This window comes from Notamacropus eugenii, chromosome 1, assembly GCF_028372415.1.
Source record: "Notamacropus eugenii isolate mMacEug1 chromosome 1, mMacEug1.pri_v2, whole genome shotgun sequence".
Lineage (NCBI taxonomy): Eukaryota > Metazoa > Chordata > Mammalia > Diprotodontia > Macropodidae > Notamacropus > Notamacropus eugenii.
This window is the reverse complement of record NC_092872.1, coordinates 54215511-54223868: the sequence shown is the minus strand read 5'-3', so window position 1 is coordinate 54223868 and position 8358 is coordinate 54215511. Positions and strand designations below refer to the sequence as shown.

General features: G+C 48.1%; 1 protein-coding gene across 1 annotated transcript in view; it reads left to right on the top strand.

Annotated features, from left to right (window-relative positions):
- The first annotated feature begins 1046 nt into the window (after positions 1-1046).
- Positions 1047-8358, top strand: part of CAPN15 (calpain 15) — a 90991-nt gene continuing 83679 nt past the window's right edge. Inside the window, exon 1 of the mRNA XM_072601674.1 lies at positions 1047-1180. The gene's annotated coding sequence lies outside the window, so the exon portion shown is untranslated. The remainder of the gene's footprint in view (positions 1181-8358) is intronic.

The window sequence follows — 8358 nt, the reverse complement described above, 5'->3', positions numbered from 1 at the left end:
GGGCACTGAGAGGCTAGGGGGTGTTTGGGGCTGGGACGAAGGTGCAGGTCGCTGAGGAGGTGTATGGGGAGGGGGAGTCTTCGGGGGTAGTCTGAGACGCTTAGGGCAGTCCTCCTCGCCCCACCCCCCTCGAAGAGCATCCTGGGGCATGTAGTCACAATCCCACCACACGCACTCTTTTCTTCAAGGTCTAGCCCCGGACAGGCTCTCGGCCCCTCAATTAGCAACATGAACACCTTGAGCTCTGAAGTGGGATGGAGAACATCCATCCCTACTTGGGAACTTCCAAAGACAACCCGCCACAAGAACAACTACAACTCCCAGCATGCCCCTGCACGTCCTGGGATGGCCCGCTCCCCAGCTTCCGCTCCGGCCTCCTCCTAGCTTTCTGGGACTTGTAGTCTCAGCGAGCGATTCACAGAGCCGCTTTCGCTCCCGGCACGCCGTAGCCGCCGGACCCCTTATGGGGGGCTACGCTACGGAGGCGGCGTAAGGCCGGGTTACTGGACTCCCGAGCGCGCTCGGCTGGGCTCCCCAGGCTGAGGCAGAGGAAACAGTTTCTAAAGCGGCCGGGCTAGCGGCACCGAGCCGAGCCGAGTAGCAGCGCGGGGAGGGAGGCGGGTGGGCGGCCGGCAGGGGCGGCGCAGCTCTCCCGGCTCTCTCCGGAGGCAGAAGTTGTGGCGCGGCGCCCGACCGCCGGTGGAGGGAGGCCCGGGGGTCGGGGCCGGGCCCGGCTGGGCTGGGGGGCCCGGGGCCGCGGGGCGTCCGCAGGCGCCTCGGGACCGCGCGGGTGAGTGCGTCCCGGAGCCGGGGCTCTGCGGGCTCCAGGCAGGGCCTCGGCCGCCCCCCTCGGCTCCCCCGGGGGCCGCCGAGCCCCGCCGAGCCCAGCCTGGTCCGCCGCCGCCGCGCGCCGGGGCCGGGCCGGGGAGGAGGGCGGGAGGGAGGGAGGGGATCCGCACCGCAGCCAGGCCCCTCCCCTCCGCACCCCCTCCCCGCCCCCGGCCCTCCCTCCGGCCGCCCGAGCTCCGGACCTGGGACCCGGAGGAAACGCGGGCTAAGTGAAACTGTTGCAGCCCCGGCCCGGGCCGCCCCGCCCGGCGCGAGCTCCGTCCGTCCCTCGGCCCGGCCGTCCGCCCCGCCGCTGCCGGCGCTCCTGGGCATCCCGAAAAGTCGGCAGGAGGTAGTGCTCGTTTCTTTACCGCCAGAGCCCGTCGTTACTGTTGCTGTCGTCTTCCCGAACTTGCCCGTCCGATCGGGAGGGGAGAAGGATGCCCCGGGGATGGTGGCCGGACCCCGCAGCCCGGGGCGGGCTCCGCTTCGGGGACCTGGGTCCCTGAGGATGGAGCGGATGCTCGGTGACCGTGGCTGGGGAGCGGGGCAGGCGGCCAGCCCGCCCTGGGTAACCCGGGGGCTTCCAGGGCACGGAGCTGGGGGGGCGGAGAGGGCTTGGAGCCTGGGCCAGAGCAAATGGCCAGAGGGAGGACCTCTGTGGCCTCTGGCCAGATGTCACCTGGAAGGCTCCGGGGACCAGCCACAAGGCGTTCTCCCACTGGGGGTTCTCACCTGGTGCTGTCCTTGCTTGTCCTTATTCCTCAAGTACTGTTTTCCTTTATTAATTTATTCCTTTTGGGGGAGGGGGAGGGGAACCATCGTCCAGATTTCTAGTTCCCCAAGTCAACCTAAGAGGAAGTTTGAAGCCTTCATTCCACATCCAGACCCTGTGACTCAGGAACTGTGGGAGGCCCCACAGGCTGGGGGCCCATCCTGTGTGGGGGCTTCCAGTCCTTCCTCTTTTCTTATTTCCTGGTTTGTCTTTGGGGACCAAGGGCACCTTGCAGTGTTTCTGAAGAACTTAGTATTGATTAGAACAACGTTTACCAGGGTCATGGGGCTGCTGCCATAGCCCTTGGACTTCAGAGTCCTTCCGGGATAACAGCATAAAAAGACCGTTCTAATGGAGAGAGGGAAAGAATGAACTATCTTTGTTTTAGGAAGGGTAAATCAGGCCTGAGCCTGACCAGATCTGGGAACCCAACTGGAGTAGCGAGATCCAGTGGTTTTTGCTGTAGACAGTAGGACCGAGTAAGTGGTTTTAGGGACCCCAAAATGAACTCCTGGTCTAGAATGGCTTTTCCTGAAAGAGTTTGGAGTTTCAGTGCTGCGACTAGTGAGGTTTTATGTAGACATCTGTGCTAAGCAGGGTGAGGGAAAGTATACTCTGTGATCTGGGTCATTGATCTCTATGAAACTGGGTCTCTACGGCAGAATATCTCATTTGTGGGAGCTCAGAAGTAATTTATTTAGTGGCTACTTCTGAGTGGTGTGGTGGAAAGAACGCTGTATTGGGAGTGGAGAGACTTGTGTCCAGCTTCTGCTACTAACCATTGGGGTGGCTTTGGGTGAGTCATTTGACCTCATTGAGACTCCTATTATCTTTGAAAGGTGCCCTACTTGGATCACGAGGTTTTATTATTTGTTTGTTTTGGGGAGGGATAAGTAAAGTGTTTTATAAACCATGAAGTCCTGAATAAATGTGAGCTGCTATTAGGATTATTGTTGTTAGAGCCAAAGTTGACCATTCCTTAGCAAGTGTGGAAACTGCCCCTGTAAAATATCAGCCTGGGGTATTAAGCCAGTTTGGATTGTGGGGAGGAGAGTGTACAGGAGAGAATAGGGGGAAATTTTCTTTCTTTTTTTTTTCCTCAGTTCTAAGTGACTCAGATGGAAAGAGGGTAGAGAACAATATTATCTTCTGGTGCCTGAGTCAGCAGAGAGAGTGAATCCATCACCCAATAGTTGCGGTTAAGATGACTCCATAATGAACAGATGACTGGTGGAAGCTGATATGGCAAGGACAGGTCTTAGGGTCGTGTATCCCTTTGTGTTTCACTTGTCCAAAATTCGTCGTCTTCTTTCCCTTCCAAGCCTGAGAATCCCTCAAGCTGCTTATCTTTCCAACTTCCTTATGGTTGAGAAGACTGGATTGTATTATACTTTGTGTGTGACCTTGTAGAAGATGGACTTTTTATGGAGAAGCAGGACATCTTTGGTTCCTAGATCCAAGATTCAGGGGCTGTAGGATTTTAAAACAAGACATCTGTGTTCTTCAGCTTCTCTTTAAAGTAGTACCTGCTTTTGTTCTTCTAAGACTCAGAGTTTTGGAGATCCAAAGCCACCCATTTTACAGAGGTGCAGACTGCAGCCCGGAGAGATAAAATGATAGATATGTCAGTGGTTGCAGAGCTAGAATTAAAAATCATGTCTCTCAAATCCCAGCCTAAAGATCTGTTCCATTGTACCTTGCTGTCTTGTAGAGATGTTGGAAAGACAAACAAAGTCATGTGAAAGTAATTTGAATTCAAAGGAAAAAAATAGTAATGAATGGTAGTAGTATTATTACTGACCAGTGTCTGTTAAACATCACACCTTAGTTTAACTGTCTTCTGACCTTGGTATGGCTGAGATTGCTGGAAGGTAATTGCCCAGTGATACGATGGCAGGAATATTATATGCTTCCAAATTCCCAAATACCTACGACAGGCACATAGTAAATCTTAACTGAGATTTGTTGAATGAACAATTCACTTCTTGCCACCTGTTTGGTCTGGTTATCTCTTAAATCAGAGGGAATTATTCTTTAGCAAGATGAATTATCCCGAATAATTTGTTCCTCCTCCTCATCTAGGGTACTTGAAATCCCTCACTCCCTCACCTCAGTGCTTCCTCTTACACACAACCTGCTATGATCCCCTCTCTTTGCAGTTACTCGGTATATATTTTTGTATTTGTTTACTTAAACACATCATAGTGTAGTAAAGAGGAGGACTTAGAAAGTCAGTAAATCAGGAAGAGCAGAGTTTGAGTCTTTCCTTTGGTGTTTAATAGCTATGTGACCTTGGGCAAGTCACTTAACCGCTCAGTGTCAGAGTTGAACTGTATGGTTCCCTTTCAGCTCTCCATCTATAATCCTATGATTTTTGGACATGTTTTATGTTCCATTAGAATGGAAACTCCATGAGGGAAGTTGTGTTTTGTCTTTGTATCCTTAGTGTCCAGTAATGCATCTGAATAAACATTTGTGCAATTGATTTAGCATTTGTGGAAAGTGTGGTGCCAGGGAAAGAGCTTAGAGTTAGGAATCTAGTCCTGGTCATATCATTAATTGTGTAATATTGGGCAAGTTAGGTCACCATATGGGACCTTTATGGAATGTTTATTTCTTCCCCTATCCAAGTGAGGTTGCTTCCAGCTTTAATGGTCAGTGAACTTCTATGAATATGTTACACATTTCTGGATTGTAGTAAATTATTGGAGGGAGGGGTGTCTATGGATAACTGATTTTTAAGTGATTTGGAATGCTAACTTTCTTATTCTTTTGGGATGGTTATCTCTTTTTTGGAACTCAGGGCAGATCTGGGCCAAGCAGAAGGCCATTATTTTTGGGCTCATTTGTTGGCATGGGAAGTAGAAGGGTAGGAACCCCCCCCCAGCCCCTTGCTCTGAGAAAAATAATGGAACATGCCTGTCTTTTCATCTCCTAGGATAGGGTAGACATGTCTGAGTTGACTTTGTTGTGCCCATCTTTTGTCCTTCCTGCCTTATTGTGCAGTTACTTCTAGGTCACTTGTCTTACCTGCTGTATTGGAGCCCCAAAGTGAATGAAGTTGGTGATGGATAAGAACACAGATGCACAGTGTTGCCTACTGGATGCATAGATATCAGTCTACCCCTTTTATTCCTTTCAGGAAATTGCTGTATGTTGCTTTTTACTTCTACAAACAGTCAACTGAGTTCTAGGCCTGGAGTTGCAAGGGCTTGGTTTTGCATTCTGGATTCACCCGTTTGGATCAGCAAGAACCCGGCATACACAGAGGACCTGCTGTACAGGTTCTTGGATCTGCTTTTCTAAAAGGAAAGCAGTTTTTGAGGGGTCAGCAATCTATTTTAATCAAGCACATGTATCATTCACTTAGTTCAGGGGAAAAAGTCAGCACCCTCAACTTCAGGGAAAATACAAGCAGAAATTACAAATAGAAAGACCAACAGACAGGGCTTCCAGTTGTCTGACCATAGACAATACATACATCATTACCAGAGAGAGAAGCACCAACATCTGGGTTTTCAAAGCCAGGGGCTTCTTAAAACGGCTGCCCAGCGTCTCATGAGGCACTCCAAAGCCCCAAAGCAAAACCCACCTCAGAGTATATGTACTCTTTTCACAACTTTCATGACCCAGTGCCTTATTAGAAGGCCTGTTAATGGGTGGGAAGATCTTTAACTGTTCCCCACCCACCATTACCTTTACATTAACCTTATACCCTTACTGACTGTGTGACCTTAGGCAAGACACTTGACCTTTCCAAGGCTGAGTTTGCTCATCTGTAAATTGAAGAGAATACCCCTCTCACAAGCTTCTGCTATGGGTCAAATGAGAAAGCGCTTGACAGTCATAAAGGACAGCATAAAAATCAGCTGCTGCTGTTTCGGTGCCGGACGTGGTGCTTTTTAGTCTGTGGCAGTTTCTTGGGTTCTTCCAGTTGGTGTTGAGATGCCCCGTGTGCTAAACAGGGCTGTTTGTTCTTTGTTCTTGAAGAGGACCTTGACCTCAGGAAGGTGTTTTATGATTTACTAGTGAATTAGATTTAAGTGAGAATGAACTGTGCAGAATCACCAGCCTCACTCTTTCCTCCAGAGCCATCCGGGCCCAGTGACCAGATATAGGTCATAATGACAAGACATGGTCCTGGATGCGTTGGGAAACCTTGGCCTTTTTAAGCTAAGGTCTTCCCAAGTTCTCACGTTGAGTGAGAGTTAAGTAGGGTACTGAGTGTGGAGAAGCAAGATCAGATAGAGGAGCCCCCTGCAGGGCAAGGATTTTGCTTGAGGTGTTTCATTGTTCTTTGGCCTAAAGCTTTTATGTGATAGCTTCTAGAACTCCCTATATTGTCTGAAAAAAAATGTAGACCTTTCCCAGGTATGAGGGTGTTGCAATAATGGTGTTTTGGAGGAGGAGGGGAAATCTAGTTTGAAATTGCTGGGGGAGCATATCTAAGAACAAAGATATGCCCAGAAGCATAAGAGTTTGGGTCTGTTAAAGCGTACATCTTAAATGTTCAGCTAAGCCTTCTTGCTGTCTTGTCACCATGCAGACTGCTCTGTGACTATCATCTTCATCCCCTCTCACAGGAACCTTGGACTCCACCCCTGGGAGCCCTCCACACAATCCTGATAGGTGAACTTTTGCCTTATTTTGTCAGGGCCTAGGCTTTCATGTTACTTTCTGCTGTCTCTTCATTATATTTCCTCTCCAAGGTCTCCCCAACACTTCCCAACACTCCTCTGTGTATCTGTCTCTATATCTAATTTTTATAAGATTGAATGAAAATTTGCCAATGATCTTACTCCTTCAGTCACTGTTAATTATCTGGCCATTTTATCCAGTTTGGTAGACTTTTCTAACTCCCTAGCAGTTGAGAGGAAGCTATGATGACTGCTGTCCCACCAACTCTTTCCTCGGGATCTAGGACTTTGACGTGGGTTAGTAAAACAATCAGCCTGAAGGACATGCTTGAATGGGAGCTGGAAGATATCGAAAGACAGACGAGTCGATAGCACTTGTTTTAAAATGTCACTGGTGTGTCTGCACTCAATGGAAGACAATCATTGCTGGCTTCCTGGTTCCTCTGACTTTATGACTCTCATAAAGAGTGGCTGAGTGGTCATTTGCTAAGGGCACCTTTCCTTCTCTTTCCCTTATTCCACATTTCTCAGGAACATTGTAAATTTCCCTTCTCACCCTGAAATCCCTCACCCCCATGTTTCTTGAGCTTTGAGTTACTTTGAAGATACTGACTTTCTTTTGTGGTTTAATGAAAACATTTTAGCACTTGATCTGGAGAGGGAGTGAGAGGAGCCTTGGACTTGGAGCCAGTGCCCTAGCTATGACTACGCTGCCCTATTGAGGTCATAGAAAAAGCACTGGACTTGAAGCCGGGAGAGCTCATACTTCATTTTTCTTTTGTCTTTAAATTGTGTGGCCCTCCCTGTATTGGACCACTATGTGGTATGAAGCAGAAATCTCAAGTTCTGTCTCCTACCAGAGGTGGGGAACATGCAGCCTTGAGGCCGCTATGTGGCTCTCTAGGTCCTCAGGTGCAGCCCTTTGACTGAATCCAAATATTACAGAACCATTCCTTTTAAGGGGATTTGTTCTGTGAAGTTTGGACTCAATCGCAGGGTCTCACCTGAGACCAAAGGGCAACATTCGGCCTCAAGGCTACAGGTTCACCACCCCTGGATGTGGATCTATATCTTCCTTTAACTACTTGCTGTGGGTTGTAAGATTGTAAGAGAAATTGTAGATTGGTCCTGTCTACCTTACAGATTTTTTTAGTCATTAGCAATTCTAGACCAGTAAAGCAAAGCTTCTGTCAGCTCCTCTGTGTCTTCCTTCACAACTTAGGACTAGGTTTCAAGTTTCATTTTTGGGCTTCTGAGAATGCTTTCCCTGCCATTGTACCTATTATTTCAAAGAGACCTATTTCCTCCTGCTTCCCTGGCACATAAATCCAGATGACTCAGTGAATGAATTGAGAATCCCCTGCCAACAGACGTTGCCTGTGGGCTAACCATAACCTAGAGAAATCTCAGGCTCAAAGAAATACTTTGAATAGAATTATTTTAGTACTGCAAAGAATAGTAATTTTACTGGTATGGATGCTCCCTCCACCAACATAGATTGCAACCTCTTCTCACATTAGTAGATAATTTTGGTGAGTTATTGTGGCCAAAATAATCATGCTCTTGCCAGCTTCTCCAAAAGAAATTGACTTATTGTCAGACAATAGATAATAGCCTTCCATCTTGGTAGGACCTACTAACATAGCCTTTAGGAGACCAAGGTCACCTCTTACCTCCATGCCACAAAGTGCCAAAGTGGACTTGAGTGGAGGTTAAAGATGATTAGAAGATTGAAAACTGATTCTGAGGAGGTAAGCTGAATGTAAGGAAACTTCAAACCTAACTTTGAGTACTTAGCTTCACTCAGGCTCTGAGATTTGGAAGGAGTTCTGGTTTGACCCATTACCTTAAAAGACATGGTAACTCACGGCACTGAGTTTTATAGTGTTTCTGGGTCACAGTTTCCCCATCTGAAAAATGAGATTAAATAGCACTCATGTGTTTGCAAGGAGACATTAATGATTGTAAAGTGCCAGGCCAATAAAGACAGCTATAGAAATGCCAGATAACAATGGTGATTGTCTTAGAACTTGTTTTAGCCCCATCGTCAGTTGGGAATCTTGAGGATTTGAGGGTTTGGATGCTTCTATTCAGGTTTGCTAACATAAAGTGCTAATT